Source organism: Podarcis pityusensis (assembly GCF_964106645.2).
Source record: "Podarcis pityusensis genome assembly, chromosome: 1".
NCBI lineage: Eukaryota > Metazoa > Chordata > Lepidosauria > Squamata > Lacertidae > Podarcis > Podarcis pityusensis.
This window is the reverse complement of record NC_138028.1, coordinates 66,917,280-66,941,067: the sequence shown is the minus strand read 5'-3', so window position 1 is coordinate 66,941,067 and position 23,788 is coordinate 66,917,280. Positions and strand designations below refer to the sequence as shown.

The 23,788-nt window shown below is 40.4% G+C and overlaps 1 long non-coding RNA gene across 3 annotated transcripts in view; it reads right to left on the bottom strand.

Annotated features, from left to right (window-relative positions):
• Positions 1-1,685: 1,685 nt before the first annotated feature.
• Positions 1,686-23,788, bottom strand: part of LOC308480749 — a 30,246-nt gene continuing 8,143 nt past the window's right edge. For 2 of the 3 annotated variants that reach the window (XR_013988266.1, XR_013988268.1), the window contains exons 2-3: positions 23,076-23,208; positions 22,295-22,952 (exon numbers count right to left, since the gene is read on the bottom strand). This is a non-coding gene — a long non-coding RNA (uncharacterized lncRNA). Of the gene's footprint in view, positions 2,346-13,708; positions 13,807-22,294; positions 22,953-23,075; positions 23,209-23,788 lie in introns of those variants that run through there. The other variant, XR_013988267.1, reaches the window with a different exon arrangement.

Sequence of the window (23,788 nt, the reverse complement as noted above, 5' to 3'; positions counted from 1 at the left end):
CCTATCCCCGGTAGACACTAATCTTAAAGTTATTCCCAGGAGGTCTGAGAGCAAGGCATCAGATACTGATCCTAAGCTCAAATGACCTGATGACTGATCCTAAGCTCAGATGACCTATGATATAATGAACATGGAAGATACTCGAAAGTCCCTGTCCCCTCCCAAATTGCATATTGCTTCTGCCCTGCCTCTTACCCATCTCTTTCTGTCTTCTCCCTTCCCCCACCCAGTTACTAATTATTAAGGCTGAAATACTATGCAAACTTACCTGGGAACAAGCCTCAGTCAATCAATATTATTTCCAGGTGAATCTGCATACTGTTGCCCTGGTGCAGGAACTGATGAAAGCTTAAATGCTTGGCTTTGTCCCCAGGAAGGCTTTTTACATCAGGGTGTTCTCTTTTGGTTTTTTTTTACTGTTTATTGTTTGACTATTTTGGGACAAGAGGCTCCCTCAGATGACCAAATGATAGAAAACTGGCTGTCTGGGGTGGGCCAGACTCAAGAGGTTGCATTCAAACATTTAAGCTTGCCCATTGGAACCATCTTCCTTCTTCTTCCCCCATGCATTGTTCAAGGGGGTTCTCCTGACCTTCCAGAGCAAATTTGGGTAGGGTGGGAGGCTTATTTTGGGGGGAGGTCCCACTACACTAGCGGGAATCACTGTGCCAGCTTCCGTTACCACAGCAATTTAGTTGAATGCCACCCAGGGAATGGAATGGTTGCCCACAATCTAACAATCAGAAAGAAGATTCCCTGTCTTTTGAGGGAGTTTGACAAGGCCAGAGAAAGGATTTCAGTGACCAGTGCTGTTCTTAGCTTAGCCTGTCACATGCCTGCAATAAAGCTGTCTTTGAATCAGGTGTTGCTGACCTATATTGCAATGTTCACATCTAACTTTAGCAAAGGCTCCCAACAAGAGGCGATAATTCACAAACCCTTTGCACTGGTTAGCAGTCCTGCAGAAGACACTGGGAATATGTTTTCTAAAGGGACACTGAGTTGCCTATTTAGCAAAGAAAAGTAATAATTATGATATTAAAAAGCTCCCTAACAGCTGCATTATTTTGTTTATATTTTTCCTCTTTTCTTCTTCTTTCATTCACCAAGATGCATGGACGATCTGTCAGTTTTGTTTTCTCAGTGTTCCAGTCTTAAATTCAGTTTGCCCTGTATCTACATCAGTCTGTGATTTTTTAAAAAAGTCTGCATGAAAAATTTTGTGCATTTTCACTGTACTTCTCCTAATATACGTATTTTCGTGCAATTTCCTCCCAGTCTTTGTATTTTAGCAAGCTATTTAACTTAGTATAATGTATTTTTGATTATGTTCTTTTCACTAACATGTATTTTTGTGCGCACTTTTCCTAAGATGCATGTTTTTGTATACATTTTTGGTTAGAGAACTTGATTGCAAATGTGGAGAAGTACACATTTCAAAGGATAGCAATGTTTCTGCTCTCATGTTGACTTTTGGAAGTATGAATTAAGGAGGTTCCTATTAAAATGCAAACAGAACAAATTCTGCCCCTACTCCCATTGCTATGTGAGACTGCTATTTTAAATCCTCTCTGCAGGTTTATGTGAGTCACCACATTTATTACAACATTCACTGTTTCTTTAAGTCTTCTTTTGAAACAAAATGACTGTTTAGTAATTGTACTTTATTGTCTCTACCTGCGCCAGGGAAGTTATTGGGACATAAATGTGTTATTGAGTGAGGAGGATAAAATAACACTACATAAAGTGCTAAGTGTTCCTGGCCTCATAGGAGGAAGCAAGGCGAACCCATAGACTGTGGTTTGTCCCAGATGCCAGTTTGCTCCACAGACAAAATTGTGTACTTGACAGTAATTCATCATGAGGGATAACTTGGACCAGACGTGCTGGAGAAAATAAAGAGTACAGTCACACACAGAAAATGTCTTCGGTTGGTTAGCTGCAGGGCAGCGGGTGGGGGACTGGAAACAGCATCCTTATCCTCCCCACCCCTCCACAGGCCTATTTTGATGGATGTGTGGAATGATCCACCTCTGGTTTCTGGAGGTTTGAAGGAGCAAGACAGGCCTATTTGAAAGCCCTTTGTGATCAGTCAACATGTCTCCTCTAAACCCTGTTTTCAGATGTTTTTTAAGGAGCAGTGTGAAACTGCTTGCATTTGGATGAAAACACTTAGGATTCCTCCCTGTGAATGGGAACCTTGATTGTGCAAAGTTGCCTTTCATGCGGAGGATTCTAAATAACTCCACTCACACTTTTTTAAGAAGCCCCCTTCAAAACTTCCTGCTTGAGGGTGGTTCGTCACATGCTCCTTGTCCTGGGAGTTTAAGAGGCCCATGTGGATGCTGAAAAGAAAAGTGTATCTACTAAGAACGTGAGCATTTATGAAGTTGACCATAGCATGGTTCCAGAAACAGCAACCACCTATTAGTGGGACAGCAACACTGTCAGCTAATGTTCTCCTTTACAGCATTAGAATCTTGACAGCATTTAACAATCCTGTGATGTTGGATATGATCTACAGTGAAGTATCAAATATGAGCCGGCAAGAACAGTGAAATATTAATGTAGATTTAAGATGGTACGTCTGTTACATGGTGCAACTGAAGACAAATACTGTACCTATCTTATCTAACCCAGTGGTTTCCAAACCTTTTGGGGTTACTGCCCGCTTGGTTCCATAAACTTATCCACAGTGCCCCCTAACCTATCCTATGAAAAATAATAATTCAGAATAGCAGTTTGCACAACTCACTAAGGAAGGTAGCGTAATACAATTCAAAACAGTAACAATTAATTGCACATTTACTCAAAATCCAATTAAAACTATTTACAGTAGTACCTTGGTACTCAAACGCCTTGGTTCTCAAATGCCGAAAACCCGGAAGTAAGTGTTCTGGTTTTTGAACGTTTTTTCGAAGCCAAATGTCTGGTGCGGCTGTCGGCTATTGTTTCTGGAGCACCTGCACCAATCAGAAGCTGTTCCTTGGTTTTCAAACATTTTGGAAGTCAAATGGACTTCTAGAACGGATTAAGTTTGGCGCTTTTGTTTTTGCTATTTATTTTGTGTTTTTGTTTTTGAGGCTTTTTCAGTTAATTTGTTTTTGTGACTGTGTGGAACCCAGTTCAGCTACTGATTGATTGATTGTGTAACTGTGGAAATGGATAAAGGCCCCCCATGCAAACAATGACTACCATCAGTGCAGGTAAGAATTTTTAATTTTTTTTATCATCTACAATACTGTCTTATTTATTTTATAGTACAGCACATTGATTATTGCTTTCATTTTATGGATAAATGGTCTTGTTAAATAGTAAAATTCATGTTAAATTGCTGTTTTAGGGGTTGTTTTTAAAAGTCTGGAATGAATTACTCTGTTTTGCATTACAGTGGTACCTCGGTTTACAAACTTAATCCATTCCAGAAGTCCGTTCTTAAACCAAAGCTGTTCTTAAATCGAGGCGCGCTTTCCCTAATGAGGCCTCTCGCTGCAGGTGCCCTTCCACCGTTCGGCTTACGTTTGTAGACTGAGGTAAAGTTTGCTAACCGGAACACTACATCCGGTTTTGTGGAGTTCATATACCAAATAGTTCATTAACAGGGCTGTTCTTAAACCGAGGTACCACTGTACTTTCTATGAGAAAGCGTGCCTTGGTTTTGGAACGCTTTGGTTTTGGAACAGACTTCCGGAACGGATTAAGTTTGAGAACCAAGGTATCACTGTAGTTTAATTAATTCAAGAAAATTGATGAACTCAGTCCAGTGATAGTTATTTACACCTCTAGAGCCCCCTACTGCCCTTCCCCAGTAATCCTCCGCAGGACGGTACTTTGGGAACCATTGATCTAACCCATGATGCATTGAACCTTTATTAACAAATATATGCTTGAACACACACCCAAAATTCAGTCGATACTGAAAGTGGGACAGCACAAATACAACCTGCTGAAATTCACTGTAGAAGTTTTCGCATGGAATTCTTCCTGCCGACTTTTGCAGGCAACCAGTATTAAGTACCTGAATTGGCAAATTGGATGAGTGACCTCCCTGCTAACAAAGTGTTGGGCTACGTCACTACTCCACAGTTTATTTAGCTTTAAGCAGTGCGATTTGACTTTGACATACTTCTTAGGCGAAGCATATGCAGGGCAATGGTATCCATGGAAACTAAAATGATTTTAAAAAATGATTCAGGTTCTATCTGTTGCCTGCACTCTGGTATCAACCCTTTTATACTGTACTTCCCACAGGTTTCTATCCAGAAACCAACCAAGGCATCAACCATCCCTAATGATTTTCTGTCCCCTGCTGATGCAAACACACCTTCTCACGGAGTACAATAATGGCCAGGCTAATTGAGTGACTCTGACACACTATCCTACTTCAGACTTGTCCAATGTAATTGCAGATCAAAACTCCGTAAAATATTTCTCTTTGATTTAGTAGATAAAAAAAAAATGAGGCTCCTTTGGACTGAGGGTTTATTCTTTGTGTGGCTGGAAACCCTATATCCAAAGGCCCATCATCAGACAATATATTGCAGCCTACTATATCTCTCTCTCTTTTTTTTAAAATAATATTTATTGCTTTTAAAAGTTACAAAAAAGTAGAAAAAAGAGAGAAGAAACAAAAAAAAAGAAAGAGAAAAACAATACAATATATAAACAATACAAACCCACCCTAAACCCATTGAACTAAACACATGAACAAAACAAGACAAAAACAATTTAAAAATATCCCTCCTTTTCCATACTCTGTCCTTCATTCCCTTGTTTCCTCGACTTCCTCACACCTCCCTTCTTGCATCCCGCTTCTAGTACTTGTTTCAGCAAATCCTTTCCATCTTTCCCTATTTTCTGTCATATTATAAATAACATATTCTTTAACCTTATTTCCCATTAACGGTTGATTATTTATATACACCCAACTTCTTATAGCATTTCTGCTAGATCCATAAAATATCATTCCACCATTTTTCTGACAGTCATTACTTCAACAAAATTTCTAAATAAACACTTTAAATTTTCCATTAATCTTCCACTATCTCCTCTCCCTGGCTTCGGGTTCTGCCAGTCCTTTCCATCAGTTTCCTATAATCCATTAACCTGGTGCCCTTATATCCGAGGCTCTTAAATCTCTTCCAAGTCCCTTCTGCAGGTCTTCTTCATATTCTTTGATGCTCAGGAGCAAATCTTGGGAAAACTCCAGCCTAGCAATACTTTTGTTCCTTCTGGACAATTCAGCCAAATTTCCGAAGTTAAAAGTAAAGTCCATAGAGTGTTTCAGAACGTATTTCAGGATTCCTCCAATTCTAGCGACCCCCAAAACTTCAAACTCCTCCAAGCCCAAGTCCATGTTCCAAAAGTCAGTCAATCCCTGGATAGAGGGTTCTTTCCAACCTTCCTTCTTCAATCCAAGCTGGGATCCTAGCCTCAAAATTTGACTTTTGCTAGATTCAGTCATGAAAGATCTCAATTTATAATCCTCAATCTGCTTCTGAGAAATTAAGGATCCCGCTTGTACTACTTTTGGTTTCACATCATCAGCTTTCTCCTTTTTCTCCACCATTTTCACATCATCAGCTTTCTCCTTTTCCTCCACCATTTGTCCAACCAAGGTATGTTCCTGTACCAAATCCTGAGTTTTTTCTGTATTGACACTCACTTTTTGATTCAAATTAATCACGTTCTCTTCCAAATTGTCAATTTTAGAGATCATGTCACCTGTCTTTTTATGTAGCTGTTCCAGCGAGTAGTTTATCTTGTATAATACAGTCACAATGGCTTCTCCTATCAACATTTTGAGTGATCCAAGGTCAGACTCCAATTTTCAGAATCTTATCTTGCAGCTGGAGCTCTCCCTGTTGCACTCCTATAACAGTTTCACATGCTCCCTCTAGAGGGAAACAGTCCACGTTTGTATCAATTCTTTCAAGCACGACTCAAGCAAGTAACAATAGTTTCAATTTTCGCTTACTTTTTCCTCCATTTTTAAACGCAGAAGAGGACAATGGAAACAGTGCCTTTCTTATTTTAGCTAGCTGTCAAATCCGTTCTGTCAATAAACATTCCCCAAATGTCATCTGGCAGCCCTTTTCCAGGTTCAGAGCAGTGGCAATTTAATTTTGACTCTCTTCTGCAGGCGCACTAAATCCAAAACTTCCCCTCTCTTCTCCTGCTTCCAAGAGGGGTTATGTATTTTTGTCTGGTGGGAATTTAATCCTTTATCAAAAGCTTTCAAAGACTTTAGCTTGTAACTTCTTTGCTTCAATCTATTTACAAAATGGGAGGCGGACTTCCTGTTTAGAGCCTTCCCGCTTCAGCGCCAAATTAAAGTGTTTCAAGATCCAATTCTCCCTTCTACTCACGGGTAGTCGTTTAAAATCCAATTGTCCACAGGAAAAAGTCAGCGCTCTCCAGCAACAGCAATGCGGCTTCACTCCGTGAAAGAAGCGGTAGATTCAAAGCACCGCACCGCTCACCCCACGTCGCTCCGGATCCCCAAAACAGGGTTTCCCCGCGAGTAGGGGAGGCGCAGAGGCGCCAGCCGAATCCCAGGTTCACAGGCTTCTCCCGCCTGTGATTTCTATGGGTCTCCGCCTTCACCGTGGCGGTCAGACCCTGCTTTTCACGGAGCAAATTCCTCCCGATCGGAGGAATTCAGCCATTGCCGGAGGTGCCTCCCCGGAAGTCCACAGCCTACTATATCTCTGGTTTTTTTTTTATTTTCTCTATATCTCACCCAGTAAGAGTAATGAGCCAGACTAATTCCTGTATGAGATTAAGTTTCTTCCATAGAAAATGCTCCTTTTAATGTACCCTATTTATTCCTGTAAGCTTCCCAGAGTACTCCTGTAGAGGCTGGCTTATAAACTGTATAGAGTAAATTAATGAAGAAATAAAATCGACAGTGCTAAGGCACAGATTAGTTTATGAGTCCACCAAAGTGAGAATACACTCAAAGTCCCTGGTTCTGTTTTGTGGGAATTGTAGGCTGTGAGGAGATGTCTCCAATTTGGCCTGGCTCTGCACAAATTGAAACATGCCTCAGAGCTCTCCACCATTGCAGGAGATAGATGGGTATAGGCATATGATATTAAATCGCACAAATTGCAGGCCCCTCATGAGATGAAAAGAAGCAGCAAGCCTTCACATTGCATTTAGGGGTAAAGTTAAGCGACACAATGCAGTGTATGGAGGTAGAATTAAGTTAAGCAGTGGCATGAGATATCAGGAGACATTAGTCAAAATTCTGAAACAAGTGAAGTTTCTCATCATGCTAGTTATTTTCTCTCATATACTACTACCTGAAGGCACAGGTTCCCTTGGGGGTAGTCTGTCAAGGACTGCAGGTAGGTAGGCAGGCAGGTAGCAGGTGAGGCCAAAGCCAGTGATGGGTGGGGTTAGATTAAGTGGGTGAAGCTCCCATTTGCCATCTCTCTCCCTCTGCAACACACTTCTATCTCTTTCTGTAACCACCTCTCTTCTCTCCCTGCCATTTCCTTTCTGACATTTTTTCAGGGAACGATTAATTCCTAACTGCAGTGCTCTCATCATCACCTAGATTTTCAGACTTCTGACTAGATTTTTAATGGTTGAAAGACATATAGGTCACATTCCCCGTGCTGCATTGGGCCGCTGTTCCCTGTTGTGTTATCCGAAACCATCTCTCCCACCAAAATTTTCCTCTAAAATTCTGATGGCTCATATCTTCTGTATATGTGAGCATTCTCCAGATATACGGTGAATAAAGTATATTCAGCACCAGTATTTGACAAGGAAATATTTTGCTGGAGCATTCAACATCCAAGAGCTGAAATATAATAGTGGTCCATTACTAAAAGAGACATTTCACATGCAGCTGCTAACATCTGACAATATGTGACAACTGACATATACAGTTGTAGCTAGCATTTGATTGGATCTGACAGCTGACATGCAGTAGCAGTCAGTATTTGACAACATCAGACATGCAGCAGCCAGTACTTACTGATATTTGAAAAGTGACATGCAGTTGCCGTCAGCATTTGATATAGTATCTGACATGCACAGTTGCCATTTTGCAGTATCGGATAGCTGACATGCAGGAGAGGTCAACGTTTTACAGTTATCCCACATTTGAGCTGCTGTCAAATTTAGTAATATTCATATTTACTGGTAGATGTGGTCTTTCTTCTGGATTCTTGGGTGTAAGCTATGGCTGAGAGAATATTTCATGAGCTTTGCCTGAGACACCAGTCCCTTTGGAACTCTGTGCATGCTCTAGCAACCTCCTGACTTGTTCTTTTTCTGGTGCCATGCTTGAAGACATCATGAAAAGCTTCCATTGGTTTAGAAGGTAACAGGCAGGTTGGTTGCTCATGTTGGAGTTTCACTGAAAACTAATTTGTTAGTGAGACAGTTTTTAAATGCTGTTTTTTTAATATATATATATATATATTCAAAGACTTATATGGCCCAAGTTCAGATTAACTAAGAGACAATCTTCTTTCATCTCTTTCTCTCCCCCCCTGTCCATTGAGATCCACTATTGAGCAGAACTCCTCCCAGAAGAGGAGAACGATAAAGAAATTTGCCATTTTTGGGGGGGAGGGGAGGGTGTTTTTCACTAAGCAGGTTTCTTGACAGCTTGACTCGCTTTTTAGAGAGTTGCTGCCAACTTCTTTTTATGAACCATCTTATTATTATTATTATTTATTAAATTTATATACCGCCCTTCATCCAAAGATTGGTTTACAACATATAAACACAAAGTACATAACATTAATAATAATAATAATAATAATAATAATAATAATAAAAAAAAAAAATTCCTCCCTGCATATAATGTACCGGTAATACCCATGCAATAGAACCTTGTATATTTACTAGGTGACCTGGGACACGGGTGGCGCTGTGGTCGGAACCACTGAGCCTCTTGAGCTTGCCGATCGGAAGGTCGGTGGTTTGAATCCCCATGACAGAGTGAGCTCCTGTTACTTTGTCCCAGTTCCTGCCAACCTAGCAGTTTGAAAGCATGCCCGTGCAGGTAGATAAATAGGTACTGCTGCAGTGGGAAGGTCAGTGGTGTTTCTGTGCACTCTGGTTTCCGGCATCGTGTTCTGTTGCGCCAGAAGCGGTTTAGTCATGCTGGCCACACGACCTGGAAAGCTGTCTGTGGACAAACGCCGGCTCCCTCAGCCTGAAAAGCGAGATGACGGCTGCAACCCCATCATTGCCTTTGACTAGACTTTACCATCCAGGGGTCCTTTACTAGGTGACCTGATCTAGATTATTCCTAAACTGCCCGGAGCAATGTCACCAAGGTCCAGAAAATGATGTCATTGCAACACTGCTAAAATGTGAACATGAGCTAACTAATACTTGAGAGCACCGCTGGCCTAACACTTCATTCCAATGTGCCTCATCCCAAGCACCCTAGGAAGCAGATATTGGGATCAAGCTTAACAAAAAAAACCCCAAAAATTATTATATTGGTACAGACCTAGTAAGGACTCAGAATAAAGCTTCACATTTCAATATCTTAGTTGATAGGCTGATGGATTTTAAAGTGTAACTAGTTGTTCATTTTGTGACTGGTATCCTCTAAGCATCACTTAATCACAGATCAATACCTCATTAAATGACAGAAGAATAATGAAAGGAAGAACCTTTAATGAACTGTTCCATTTGGCATCCAGACAGTAAAGTCTGGACTGAGTCCATCACCAGAAACAAAAGAATAACATGTCACCCAAATGATTGCTTGCTTGTTCACAAACATGCTTATCACAGATTAACCATGCTGTATTAGATATGTCTGCTCCGATGTTAGTCCCTTTGACCTCAATGGGACTTGCTCACAGGTGAATGTGTACAGGATTATATACCTTATAGCACAATCCTAGGCAAGGCTACTCAAAAGTAGGGAAGGACTAATCTGTCAGTCTCATTTTCTCTCAGAATCTCTTTTTTTCTTAATTTTTTCTGCAAATTGGTTATATTCATGTTAGATAATCTAGAGACATGCGGTCAGGTTATTCAGAAATAAATTCAGCTAAAATTGAAGGATTTACTTCTAAGAATGAGCACCCAGAATGGTAGTCCTACAGTGCATGTCTTAGGCATGTCTGCTTGGAAGTAAATTCAATGGCAGTGCCATTCAATGGATAGCATTGCAGTCACCTTTAAAATAAAATAAAAAAGCTAGAATGCTTTCTTCTATACTATCTATTTTAAATTGTATGTTCTGTTAAGTAATTAAAAAGCCAGTTCATAAATATAAATGTATTTATATTTCAGCTTTTCTTGTTTCACACAAATATGACTTGCTACAATTGTCATCTTCTACGGTTCAAGCAGCCATTCCTCTATGAGAGTGACGATATGCAAAGGTTGGCACCTCCGGCAATGGGGGAGCTCCTCCGTTCAGGAGGAACTTGCTCCGTGAAAAACAGGGTCTGACCGCCACGGCGAAGGTGGAGACCCATTGAAATCACAAGCGGGAAAAGCTTGTGAACCTGGGATTCGGCTGGCACCTTTTGCGCCTCCCCTACTCGTGGGGAAACCCTGTTTTGGGGGTCCGGAGCGACATGGGGTGAGTGGCGCGGTGCTTTGAATCGACTGCTTCTTTCACGGAGTGAAGCCGCATTGCTGTTGCCGGAGAGCGCTGACTTTTTCCTGTGGACAATTGGATTTTAAACAACTACGTGTGAGTAAAACGGAAAATTGGATTTTTAAATACTTTAATTTGGCATTGAAACGGGAAGGTTGTAAACAGGAAGTCCGCCTCCTGTTTTTGTAAATAGACTGAAGCAAAGACGTTACAAGTTAAAGCCTTTCAAAGCTTTTGGCAAAGGATTAAATTTCCACCGGTTTAAAATACAAAACCCCCCTTGGAAGCAGGAGAAGAGGGGGAAATTTTGGATCTAGTGAGCCTGCAGGAGAGAGTGAAAAATTAAATTACCACTGCTCTGAACCTGGGAACGGGCTGCCAGATGACGTTTGGAGAGAGTGCATTTGACAGAACAGATTTGACAGCTAGCTAAATAAGAGTAAGATACTGTTTCCATTGTCCTTTTCTGCGCTTAAAAAAGAGGAACAGTAACTGAAAATTTTTCTTTAATGTATGAAAGAACTGATACAAGTGGAGACTGTTTCGCTCTAGAGGGAGCTTTTGAAACTGTAACAGGACTGTAACTGGGGGATTTCCAGTTGCAGATAAGGATTCTGAGAACCAGAGAGCGACCTTGGACCATTTAAAAATGTTGACAGGAGAGGCCATTGTGACTGTTTTATGTAAGATAAGTTGTTCGCTGGGACAACTTCACAAGAAGATGGATGACATGGCTTTTAAAGTTGATAATTTGGAACAGAAAGTGACCAATTTGAGTCAAAAAGTGAACAGCAACACAGAAATAATTCAGGACTTGGTACAGGAATCCATTTTGGCAGGACAAATGGCGGAGGAGAAGGAGGAGAAGGAGAATGCTGCTGTTGTTGAACATAAAATAATACAAGTGAGATCTGTGGCTTTACAGAAGCAAATTGAGGACTATAAGTTGAGGCCTTTTATGATTGAATCTAGGAAAAGTCAGACTCTGAGGAATGGATCCCGGTTTGGATTAAAGAAGGAAAGTTGGAAAGAGCCCTCTATGCAGGGATTAACTGACTTTTGGGACATGGACTTGGGCCTGGAGGAGATTGAAGTTTTGGGGGCCTTTGGACTTGGAGGAATCCTGAAATATGCTCTGAAATACTTTATGGACTGTAGCTTTAACTATGGAAATTTAGCTGATTTGTTCAGAAGGAAGAAAAGGATTGACAGGTTGGAGTTTCCCTGAGATTTGCTTTTTAGCATTAAAGAAAATGAAGAAGACCTGCAGAAGGGACTTGGAAAAGAGTTAAGAGCCTCGGACATAAGATTACCAGGTTGATGGACTTTATGGAGCTGACAGAAAGGACTGGCAGAATCCGAAACCTGGGAGAGGAGATGGTGGAAGAAGATTGGAAAATTTAAAGTTTATATATAGACTTATGGTAAAACTAATGAGTGATAGAAAAATGGTGGAATGATTTTTTGTATTTTTTATTTTTTGTGGGGTTAGTAGAAATGTTATAAGGAGTTAAGCATATATAAGTATTTTAGTTTTAATGGAAAATAAGGTTAAAAAATACGTTATTTACAACATTACAGAAAATGGAGAAAGATGGAAAGGATTTGCTGAAACAATTAATAGAAGTGGAATACAAAAAGGGAGGTGAGAGGAGGTTGAGGAAACAAGGGAATGAAAGATAGAGTATGGAAAAGAGATTATGTATGTTTTTAAATTGTTTTTGTTTTATTTCATTTAGGGTTAAGGCCAGGGAGTGGGGTTTGTTTAGCTTAGTTTAAGGTGTTTAGGTTTGAGTTTAGTGTGTGTTTTGTATTGTTTATATATTGTATTGTATTGTATTGTATTGTATTGTATTGTATTGTATTGTATTGTTTTTGGGTTTTTTTTGCTTTTCTCTTTTGTTTTTTTCTGTTTTCTCTTTCTTGTTCTTTTTCTCTTTTTGTAATCTATAAAAGTAATAAATATTATTTTTTTAAAAAAAGATATGCAAAGGTAAAGAGGACTTCGCACCTTTTTAAAATTTGTCACCTAGAAGAAGGGATTTGAGCAGTGCTACTTCTCATGTCACTTAACAGTACAGTGGTACCTCGGGTTAAGAACTCAATTTGTTCTGGAGGTCTGTTCTTAACCTGAAACTGTTCTTAACCTGAGGTACCACTTTAGCTAATGGGGCCTCCTGTTGCTGCCGCGCGATTTCTGTTCTCATTCTGAAGCAAAGTTCTTAACCCAAGGTACTATTTTTGGGTTAGCGGAATCTGTAACCTGAAGCGTCTGTAACCCGAGGTACCACTGTATTAATATCCGAAAACATTTGGTTTTGGAAAGCCATGTGTTTGTTGCTCACAACTCCCGGGTGTGTGTATGAGTGTGCTGCTTGAAGCTAAAACAACAAAGAGCCTTTAAGGTGCCACAAGCCTCTTTGCTGTTTTCACATTTTGTATACCTGTGATGTCTGGGAAATGGATGGATGTTTGAAGGAGAGTGAATTGAATATGGGAAATGAAAGAACATCAAAACGGTTAAAAACAGAGAGGCAGAGAGGAAAAGCATGAAGATTAAGTTGACACCAAAAGAGAAAGTGTATATGTGACGCAGAAGGAGCTGTAATTGCACCATGATTTTTGCATGAAAAGGGGTGGTGGTGGTGGAAGGTAGATTAGCATCTCCTGCTACATCTCTGAGTGGTTGATAGTAGATCAGTGAGCAAGGTTATCTTACTTCTAACCGTTTAACACTAGAAACAAGAAGTATGTATGTGTGTTTCTCCTAAATAAAGATGGGAAGGGAATGGATTTGGGTGAGGAAAAAATATTTGTGAGCCCTGTTCTAATAGTGAAAACCAATTTTCTGAACTGAAGATCTGTTCAGAGGCATCTTGACCAGTAATTCTAAGTCCGTATATCCACCTCCAAGCCACTGCTTTGCATCTAGTTCTAGTAGGTAGGGATTTAAATATTATAGAAAAAGAACAAACAACTTTCATCCAATGTAAACATATAAAAATGCAGTCAAAATACATGTCACTGAGCTCAATGAATTTTACACCCAAGGAAGACTGCATGTCAGAGATACACCTTAGCCCAGGTTAGGCAAGCTAGTGGACTCCAACTCACATCAGACAAGGCCAGAATGTCTAAGAGTCAGGGATGACGGGCATCTGAAGAGCACTCGCATGCCTATACCTGTCTCAGCCAGTTGAGAGTATATATATCTGCCAAACAACAAGAACACACTATGTTGAAATAAAACAAATGCTGCTCAAATGGGGTGAGAAGAAGGAAGGTTAACAACTTATCATTCTAAAAGGAAGAAAGCCAGATCAGGATAGCCATGGAAACAAAAAAGGGAAATCCTCTGTCATGAATTTAAAAAAATAATCCTAAAATAGAGGGGGAAAGTTTTTACATTTTTCAAAGACCCAGTTTTGAAGGTTCCATGTGGAAAATGTGCATTGGATATACTCTGCTGATGTGGAACTATGGAAAGCAGGAAATAGTCCTAGGGAATCATTCACTCCTATTTTGACTCAGCACTTGCAAACCCATGCCGAATTCCAAAAATACCAAGCATAATTTAAAAAGTAATGATGTCTCAAGAGAAACACTGGGTTTGCACTTTCAGTTTCTTTAAATGGTAACTATGAGGTAAATTGTAATGTGCATGTGTGTGTGTGTAGTTACAGCCGGAATTTCGGTAGTTATCGTCTAGGAGCCTGATGATAGATTAAAACTGCAAAAAAATGGATTTGTGATAAATGCGTTTATGCAGCTTCTATGGGATGATAGATAATGCCTTAAGGCACGATTCATCTGGAAAAGGCTGTAGAAAGATATGAATATTTGTTGCAAAAGTATAAAATTTGAATTTTAAACAAATATATTTGCAGCAATCTGGCTAGGGAGGATTGTCTCTGGGCTAAACAACATGATTGTTAAATGCATTTCTGCATTTTCATTGTTGTTGGGTTTTTTAAAATAGTTGCATAAGGCCCTGATCCAAATTGATCCTGCTGCAAGGGGAAAGGGGATTTAAGCCTTCTCCCTAATGCAAGTTGCAGCTTCCATCCCAGATCAAATAACAGCTTCCTAATAGGGGATGCTTGCCAGGACTGTGGTACAAGGAAATGTGTCAGATTCAACCTAAGAGTCCCACTAGTGGAAGCTCATGCAAGTACCGTATTTTTCACTACATAAGACGCACACACCTGACCATAAGACACACCTAGTTTTTAGAGAAGGAAAACAAGGAAAAAAATATTCTGAACGAAACAGTAGATGTATGATTTTTGTGGTTCATGCTGTGGCCACAGACATGCTATGTGATTTGACGGTGAATTTGGAGTAGCCCAATGCAAAAATCCTGAGGAGACATGTGGATCCGAGCTTTGTAACCACGTTTTTGCACCACTGCAGCCCCAGGCAACAGTGGATGCGTGGTTTTTTTGGGTGTAGGCTGTAGCCATGGACATGCTATGTGATCTGATGGTGAATTTGGGGTGACCCAGTGCAAAAATCCTGAGGATCCATGTGCTTTTACCTCCCCCCTCCCAGGCAGCCTCCTTTATCTCTAGACTCCCTTATCTCCCTCCCGAGCCCTTGCCAATCAGCTGCTTAGCAGCTTTGTTACAACACCCCTTTCCCTCTTGTTTGCCTTAGTGCCTTTTCCTTAGCTGGAACAGTTCTTTGTTCCTCCTTTTCTTCTAATTTCTCTCCTTATTGCTTTAATCTTCCTGTCTCCTCTCCTTGCAAGTTCGCTGTCTTTACCTCCCCCTTCCCGGGCAGCCTCCTTTATCACTAGAGTCCCTTATCTCCCCTCCCGATCGCTTGCTGATCATCTATGGCCTTCTAAACCGGGGGTATTGTTTTCACTGGTTATTGTAATACATATTTTTGTGTTTTTATTTTGTAAACCACCCTGTGATCTACAGAAGAAGGGATGTATAGAAATTTTAATAATAATAATAATAATAATAATAATAATAATAATAATAATATAGTACCTACAGGAAGTGTCATAAGTATCAGTTGCTGAAGAGTAACCATGAGAGAGGTCTACTGCTCTCCTGCTTGCTGGCTTACCATAGTCATCTGGTACGACTAGAGAAGCCTTTTATATTCTTACTTTTCCTATTACCTGCATACGCTAAAGACCTGGTTCTGAATGTGCAATGTGTCTGAGTGCCTGCAAGAAGGAAATGATCGGTTTGCATATCCTTACTTTATACCAGGCTTCCTCAACCTTGGCCCTCCAGATGTTTTTGGCTTACAACTCCCATGATCCCTAGCTAGTAGGACCAGTGGTCAGGGATGATGGGAATTGTAGTTTCAAAACATCTGGAGGGCTGAGGTTGAGGAAGCCTGCTTTATACCTATAAATGGCTCTAATACCTAATCTAGTTTTAAATTTAAAATACAGCGGCCTTGTGAGTTTCAGAATCTTGTGTTTGAAATCGCTCCCTCGTCTAATGCAATTTGTCACCTCTTGTTGTGGTACAGGACTTTAAAAAACCCAAGCAGATTCATGTTCTATTCTACCCTGAAATTAAGGAAAGAAAAAGATAGCCTGTGGTGACCTCATAGTCTAAGTTAGCTATGCACCAATTATGCGCATCAGCTGGCTATTTAGCCTGTTCTCCAAAGTAAATCCCGGAGTGTAAATATACTAATTGCAGATGCTTTGAATGGAGAGCTGTCACCTGGACTCTCAGTTCTATTTAAAGAAAGTCAATGTAGCAGATGAGCACAGCGCTACTGAACCCAATTAATTTCCTACAATATATGTCTTTTGACTGGTTTACAGTTCATGTTTAATGGGCAATCAACTATTTATTACTGCTTCACTTCAATAGTCAGCCTTGAATAGAACTTCTGGTAGCTGTATCTCCAGCTAGCTGGACCAGGGAGGTGATTAATGCCTCATTAGGAGAGAAGGAGAGGGAGAGAGAGAGAGAGAGAGAGAGAGAGAGAGAGAGAGAGAGAGAGAGAATGGTCCCTGAATGCCCCAAGGTTGCGGTGGCAAAGCCATTCCTTAAGAAATATTCCCTGGATTCAGAAAATGTTAATAACTACCTGTTCATGAATGCCCCCTTCTCGGGCACAGTCCTTGAATAGGTGGTTAATAACCAGCTGCAGGCTCTTTTCCCCTCTCAGCAGCAGAGGAACACATTTCCAGTAACCTGCTTCTGTGAGGACGATGGGTGTTGTATTCTGTACCAGTTGCAACTTCCAGATCAGATAGAAGGGCATCTCCATATAAAGCCCATTACAATAATCAAATCTTGAAGTTACTAATGCTTTGGGGGAAGACCGGAAATAGGGCATGATGTCAGTGCCCCACTCCCACATAAACACTGTTACTTCTTGGCAATTTCCAGCTCTCCCCCCACATTTTCAGGGAATATGTATGCATGTTTATGTTACTGAACTGTCCTACATTTTAAAATTGGACCACATTTAGTTATAGGAACAGTTATGTAAGTCTCGGCTGAATTATGTGTCAGGTAACTTCATAAAAAAAAGGTGACAATGGCTCCCCTGTTGTAGTGGAATAATGATGAAAATAGAGCCTGCAATAGGTTATTGTGTTCAGCGAATGTATAAAATTGACTTAGGAGAGAACTTGAATGGATTTTTCAATACATCCTTGCTGGGTTGAATTCATGTACGCTAAATTAACTGTGAACTACACCTTTTAATGGCCTTGTGCTTCTCTGGATAAGTGTTAGCTGAGTGGGCCCAAGCATGGGAGCTGTTAAAAAACCCACTTTCATTAATCCCCCCCCCCAAGTTTACCTTACTCTTGTGTAAAACCAAATAATTCAGCAGGCCACACACTTGGACTGAGTACCAAAGAAAATTTATTTGAGCAGTCTATATGCTATCAGTTCCCTCAGCGAAACAACCTTAAAAATCAAAGAGATTCCTAAATAGTTACAAAAAAATGCAGCCGAGACATAAATGCTTGAGACAGTATTGAGAAAGGGATTAAATGCTTTGGTTGCTAGGAAACATAGCAGGATAGCTTTTAAAGTCCTCAGCTCCATTGAACAATCAACTTTATCTTCAATTTATATATTTTTGTTTATTGTTAAAGTGCAGTGTTCAGAGATCTTGTTTGTGAAGCTCTACATAAAGTCCGTGCTTACAGCTCATAGCCAGTGTTTGAAACTGACCTAGAGGAAGATGCTCCCATTTATTCTCCCTCTGCCTTGGGGATAAAAGAGCAAGTATGAAAGTGAGCAGAAGCAGTTGCTCCTTCTCCTTGCTCCACTCACTCATTCACCCTGTTACTCACTCTCACTCTCTCGGCTAGAGGGAGACCACAGGTATAAAGGCAGAAATTGCAAGAGAAGCACCAGTGAGGTTAGGGACTCTGGTCGTCAGATGTTCTGTGGACCCTCTTCTGAGGTGCATTGCACATATTAATATTGTGCAGCATGAAGCAATTGGTACATAAAAACTGACTCCTCTTGGACCCATAAGTATTACTCAAAACTTTACTAATCAGAACTTCTTCAAAAACAGGTACAAAACCATCAATGATACATCCAGAAAGTTGTATAATTCACATGCATATTCAAGCATAGGTTCATATATATATATATATATATATATATATAATGATTAGTGTAAAAATAAAGTCTTTGTCTCTCCCATAGCTTGCATAAACCTGCATCCAGCCTAAGGCTACGTAGCTCCTGGAGAGCGATGATCACATCCTTTTGTTCTCTGTGGTGTCCAGGGAAAGACTAACTTGCAACTCCCTTCAAGATGGAGATTTGCAATTGAATACCTTAATCACATGATCTAAGGTTAAACACTCACTCGAAGGCTAGCAGAGAACACCAACAGTTAATGATCAACTCAGAAGCTTAGAGAGTGCTCTTTCTAGCTTAGTATACTCAAATGGAATTTTCCAAGGTTAAACCTTTTACAACCTGCATACAGGCATTCTCCATTTCAGGGTGCAATTAAACAATTATATTTAACAAGGTGTGGGCCTTGGCAGGAACCCAACTCTGCCAACCTCTGACACCAGCTCCAATACCTTGAAATAAAATTATAGCATCATGCAGCAATCACTCTTTTTACAAAAAGAGACTTGCGCCTTGAAATGCATATCTGTGCAACAAACCAATAGTCATTCAGTGTAGAACCAGTGAGTTCTCCAAAAGATCAGACTTTTTGCAGTAAGGAAAGTGATGTGAAAATGTACTGGAAAGTGTGGGCATTTACACTTGCATTTACAAAACATCATCCAACCTTTCCTTAAAAGAAATCAGAATGAAGGCTCATTAAATAGCCAGTGTTGTCTAATCTCCCTGCAAGCAAATCAGGATGAAGGATCAATAAACAGGTTAAGTGGAAGTGCCCCAGGTCTTTTAGAGAGTGATTGTTTCTAAATAAGCTCTGCTTTTTACAGAAAGATAAATCATTGCCAGGTTGTTTTAAACTGAAAGGAATTTTCAATCTGCACAGGACATCTGTTTAAAAGAACTATCTTATCAAGTATCATCAGGAAACTTGCAGTAAATAAATACACAGTAGGCCTTAGCAGTTAATGTCATATTTGTCACAGAATAGGCTGCTTACGTGTGCTGAAATAATTTTGTGAAAGTGTTTATTTTTAAAAGACCAGGGATAGTGTTAACAAGAAAAGCTGTTTAGAAGCATTTCTCAAAAGAATGTTTTCATTCCAAAACCTTATAGAGCAGAAAGGGGTGGGGGGTGGAGGTGGAATAGTTTAAAATAGAAGCACTGGTTTAAAAAGAGTGACTTTTGTTTTGCTTTCATCACATCCTGGTAATTATTATATTTCTTTTTATATTTTATAAATAATTGGTTGCAAGATTCATTTTCTACAAAATGACCCAAACACCATTGCCACTTTATTTGTTTACTTCATTTATGAATTGCTTCCCATAAAACAGCCTGAAACAATGTAATTGTCAGATGACAGATTTGGCAGATTTGGCCTTGTTCAGGCATTATGCCTTGATGCTTACAATCACATGTGGAACAGAACCTGCGCTGGCCTCATCCCTGTTGCTACACCCTGTTGCCAGGCCCCTACATGTTTTTTGGGGTGGGCAGAGTCTGAAGAAAGTAGCATGCTTTATGTGCATAGGCTTCCTGTGCCATTTAGAGAGTTCTAAACCATATGGAGATCCCTAGACATGTGGAGCATCGCTCCCTATCTGGGACTTTCCACCTCAACACATGGATGGAGGGAAGGAGGCCTGGCAGAGGGCTTTGGCTCAGCCAGTGACTGAAGTCCTCCTTTCCTCCACATGCAGCTGTAATTACACAATTATATAACAAGGCACAACACATGAAGAGATCTGGCCTAGAGTCTTTCTGCGATGGAATAATCGCTGAAGAATCATAGAATTGTAGAGTTGGAAGGGGCCATGAAGGTCATGTAGTCCAGCCCCTTACAATGCAGGAATCAAACTGTATTATGCAAATACAGTTATATGTATTTTAATATGTATTTGTTCTTGCACTGGTTACTTTAGGAACCTGGAGGGTATATGACTATAATATGTTTATTATAGTAAAGTGAAAATTGTCCATACTTTTAGTGGAAACAATAAAAAGATAATAAGCCTCTCATGGTTATCAAGGAACAAGTTGGAAATTGGGGGTGAGGATCTGAGTGGATAACTTCAGTAGTAGTCTCTGATAGTTCAGTTGGTAGAGTATGAGACTCTTAATCTCAGGGTTGTGGGTTTGAGCCCCACATTGGGCAAAAAAATAAATAAATAAAAATCCTGCATTGAAGGCGGTTGGATTTGATGACCCTCATGATTCTACTACTAAGATTCTCCAAAAAAAATCAATCTCTGGACCTTCCAGCCAATGGGAGCCAGTCATGTGCCACCCAGATGACTAGCTTTCTACCAGGGTATCCTGGGATGGAGGGAAGTGCCTCCCTTTCATAGAATCATAGCATTGTAGAGTTTGAAGGGACCCCAAGGATTATCCAGTCCAAGCCCCTTCAATACAGGAATCTTTTGCCCAATGTAGGGCTCTGTACAGTGGTACCTCAGGTTAAGTATTTAATTCGTTCCAGAGATCCGTTCGTAACCTGAGACTGTTCTTAACCTGAAGCACCACTTTAGCTAATGGGGCCTCCCGCTGCCGCCGCGCCGCTGGAGCACAATTTCTGTTCTCATCCTGAAGCAAAGTTCTTAACCTGAAGCACTATTTCTGGGTTAGTGGAGTCTGTAACCTGAAGCGTATGTAACCTGAGGTACCACTGTAGTTTGTTCCACTGTCAAACTGCTCTTACCATCAAAAGTTCTCCCTGTTGTTTAGGTCAGAATCACCTTTCTTGTGACTTGAACCCCTTGGTTTGGGTCCTGCCCTCTGGAGCAGCAGAAAACAAGCTTGCTTCATCTTCCACGGGACAGCCCTGTCATATCACCCCTCAGTCCCTCCTTTTCCAAGCTAAACATACCCAGTTTCTTCAACTGTTCCTTGTAAGTCTTGGTATCCAGATCCTTTGTCACCCTCTTCTGCACACATTCCAACTTGTCATACTGCTTATTAAATTGAGGTGCTCAGAACCGGACACAGTACTCCAGGTGGGGTCTGATCAAGGCAGAATAGGGTGGCACGGTTACTTCCCTTGAACTGGATGCTATCCTTCTGTTGATGCAGCCTAGAATTGGGAACCGTTACTTCCTATGCCTCCAGGGAACACAAAAAGCTACAGTTCAGCCGTGTCCCAGAATTGCGAAGGTAGTTATGCAATGAAAAGAGATTGCTCTCGGGTGGGGGTGGGGGGAGGCAGGTTAAAAGCTTCCTGTGAGGAGCCAGGATGTGGGAAATGTCTCTTTCTGAATGCCCTTCCCTTTCTTTCTAATTTTTTATTCATATTGGTGCACGCTGAAAAAAATGGAGGCAATGGCATTTTGTAGCTGCCCAGATATTGGACACAATATAAAAGCTAGCACATCATTGGCATGCCAGTTCTATCAGGCAGGAGAAAGAGGAAATAAATGGACAAAAGCTGCTCCTTCTTTAAAATAAATGTCTGTGATATTTCTGGAGAATTTTATGTATCCGCTGTGGCTTGCAGGGTGCAGAAGAAGCACTCACTGCAACACCACTCAAGGAGTTTTCATGAAAGCAAAACCCTGTAAAACCAAGTGAAGCAAGAATGCGTACCTTTCTAATCTGAGAGCTGCTTCAAGTTGCACTACTTAAACTATGCCTCTGGCGCCATCCATTTTTATTTGTATGGAAGCTGCTCTTCCACCGAGAGTACATCAAAGGCTAGCCCAAATAATCCGCAAAAGGATTTAATTATGAAGTCAGGCTCTAACCAAAACCAGACTCTGAGCAGTGCCATAGATTTCAGAGGGAGACCTCAGCACACACTTAAATCTCTCCCATTGCAACCAGCAGATTTAAGTCTTCTTGCTTTTCACTAGATCATGCCCTAGATTTTACCTCTGAGTTATTTATGCTAAGAATCCCAATGTATTCTTTCCCAAACACAACTGTGTATGTTGTGCGGTTTGATACAAATTTGGGCACAAATGATGAGCCTTCTGTCAAAAGAAAAAAAAACCACACATCTTAATATGTAAGTGCTGAGCACTTGATATGTGGCCATCTTCAAAGGCCGCGTAATAGAGACAGCAATAGTGAATATCAGTGGTTTTTAAATTTTTATTTTTTACTCTTGCAGCTAAATTGCATATTCCTTTTGTGATGAAGGGTTAGGACCAAGCAACAGTTTTGTGGGGTTGGGATGGGGGAAAGCAATGAAACAACAGCCTGGAGTAATGTTTGAATGTGAGAACGATCAACCCAGACACAGATGAGGCTGCCACAAAATACTTTTGTTAGCTGTTACCTGTTTTGAAAGCAGTTCAAACCCAATAGTTAGTATTTATTTATTCATGGGTTTCCACAAAAAAGCCTCAAAGCGATTTACAAATCTATAGCGTACACAAATAAACAAATGCATTTAAAAAATAAAACGAAACTTGTTTTTTTAAAAAACAAAAGTACCCCTCTCACAATCCTATAACAAGGACGGATTCTTTGTTCCTCTACTAAAAAACGAACACCAGAAGAACGTCAGAAATCAAACTCCAGTGTGATTCCAATTGACCTCTCTCCGTTGTGAATGATGCTAGGTTGTCTGGATTCATGCACTATAGCTCTGGCCTCAAGGTCTGGATTAGTCAGAAAACAAGAGTTTCTCCATCAAACAGGGTCTCCCATGAAGGATATGCCAAAAACAATATCTTTTCATAGTCTCTTTTAGCATAATGTATGAAATGCAGAGCATTGTATGCAAAACACCAGAGTTATCCTATGCAGATCAGGAAAAGCAGTTCTGGAAGAAGGAAAACAACCAAAAAGATAAACAGGGAAACTCCTTTTCATCCTTTCTGGACATTAAATAAAACTTATGGGAGAAAATGAATTGAAATTTTCACTTCACTGCATCCAATATTACCTTTTCTTCTCTCTGTTGTCTTTAATAAGGGCAAGATTTCATCCTTGGTTGCAGACTCAGGAAGTTAAAAACATTGAACCTTACAGATTGCATTTTGCTGGTAGCATTTGTCTGTCACCGTCTCATTTACAGTCTGTTGAAACAAGGAAGACAAAGGTTGTTACATGGCTGTATCTGTTTTATAGGCTTTCCTTCTAATTATGCCTTTCCTCCTTTGTCGCTTGCTTTGTGGAAAGCAAAATATGCTCTTCTTTTCCTTGGAGAGGTCTTGCTGCCAATAATATATACACAGAAATCTTCTCAAGTTAGGAGACCTCTAACTCTGTGGGCATTATTAGAAAGGCAACAGAGAGGCAAAAAGAAAAAAAGGAAAGAAAAAAAGTAGCTGTGTATTTCTTTCAGGGGGAATTTCTCCTCACCGCTCTCCCCACACCCCTGTTCTTCAGATATCTGAGTTTTGACTCCTCTTTTCAAGTGTCATTTCCTGAAGAGATAAAAAGACTAGAGCAAGACTGCAGGGATGGACATTTATGATGGTGTAAGATGCCCTGCAGAAGGCAGGATATTTTGTGAGCTAGGGGCCATTGCACAAAAGCCCTTCTTATGCATGCCACTTAACAGAGCCTCTTTGCATTTGGATAGGTTGTGATGGAAGCAGGCATTTCTTCAGATATTTGGGGCCAAAGATATTTGGTAACCCAAGCAGACCCAGC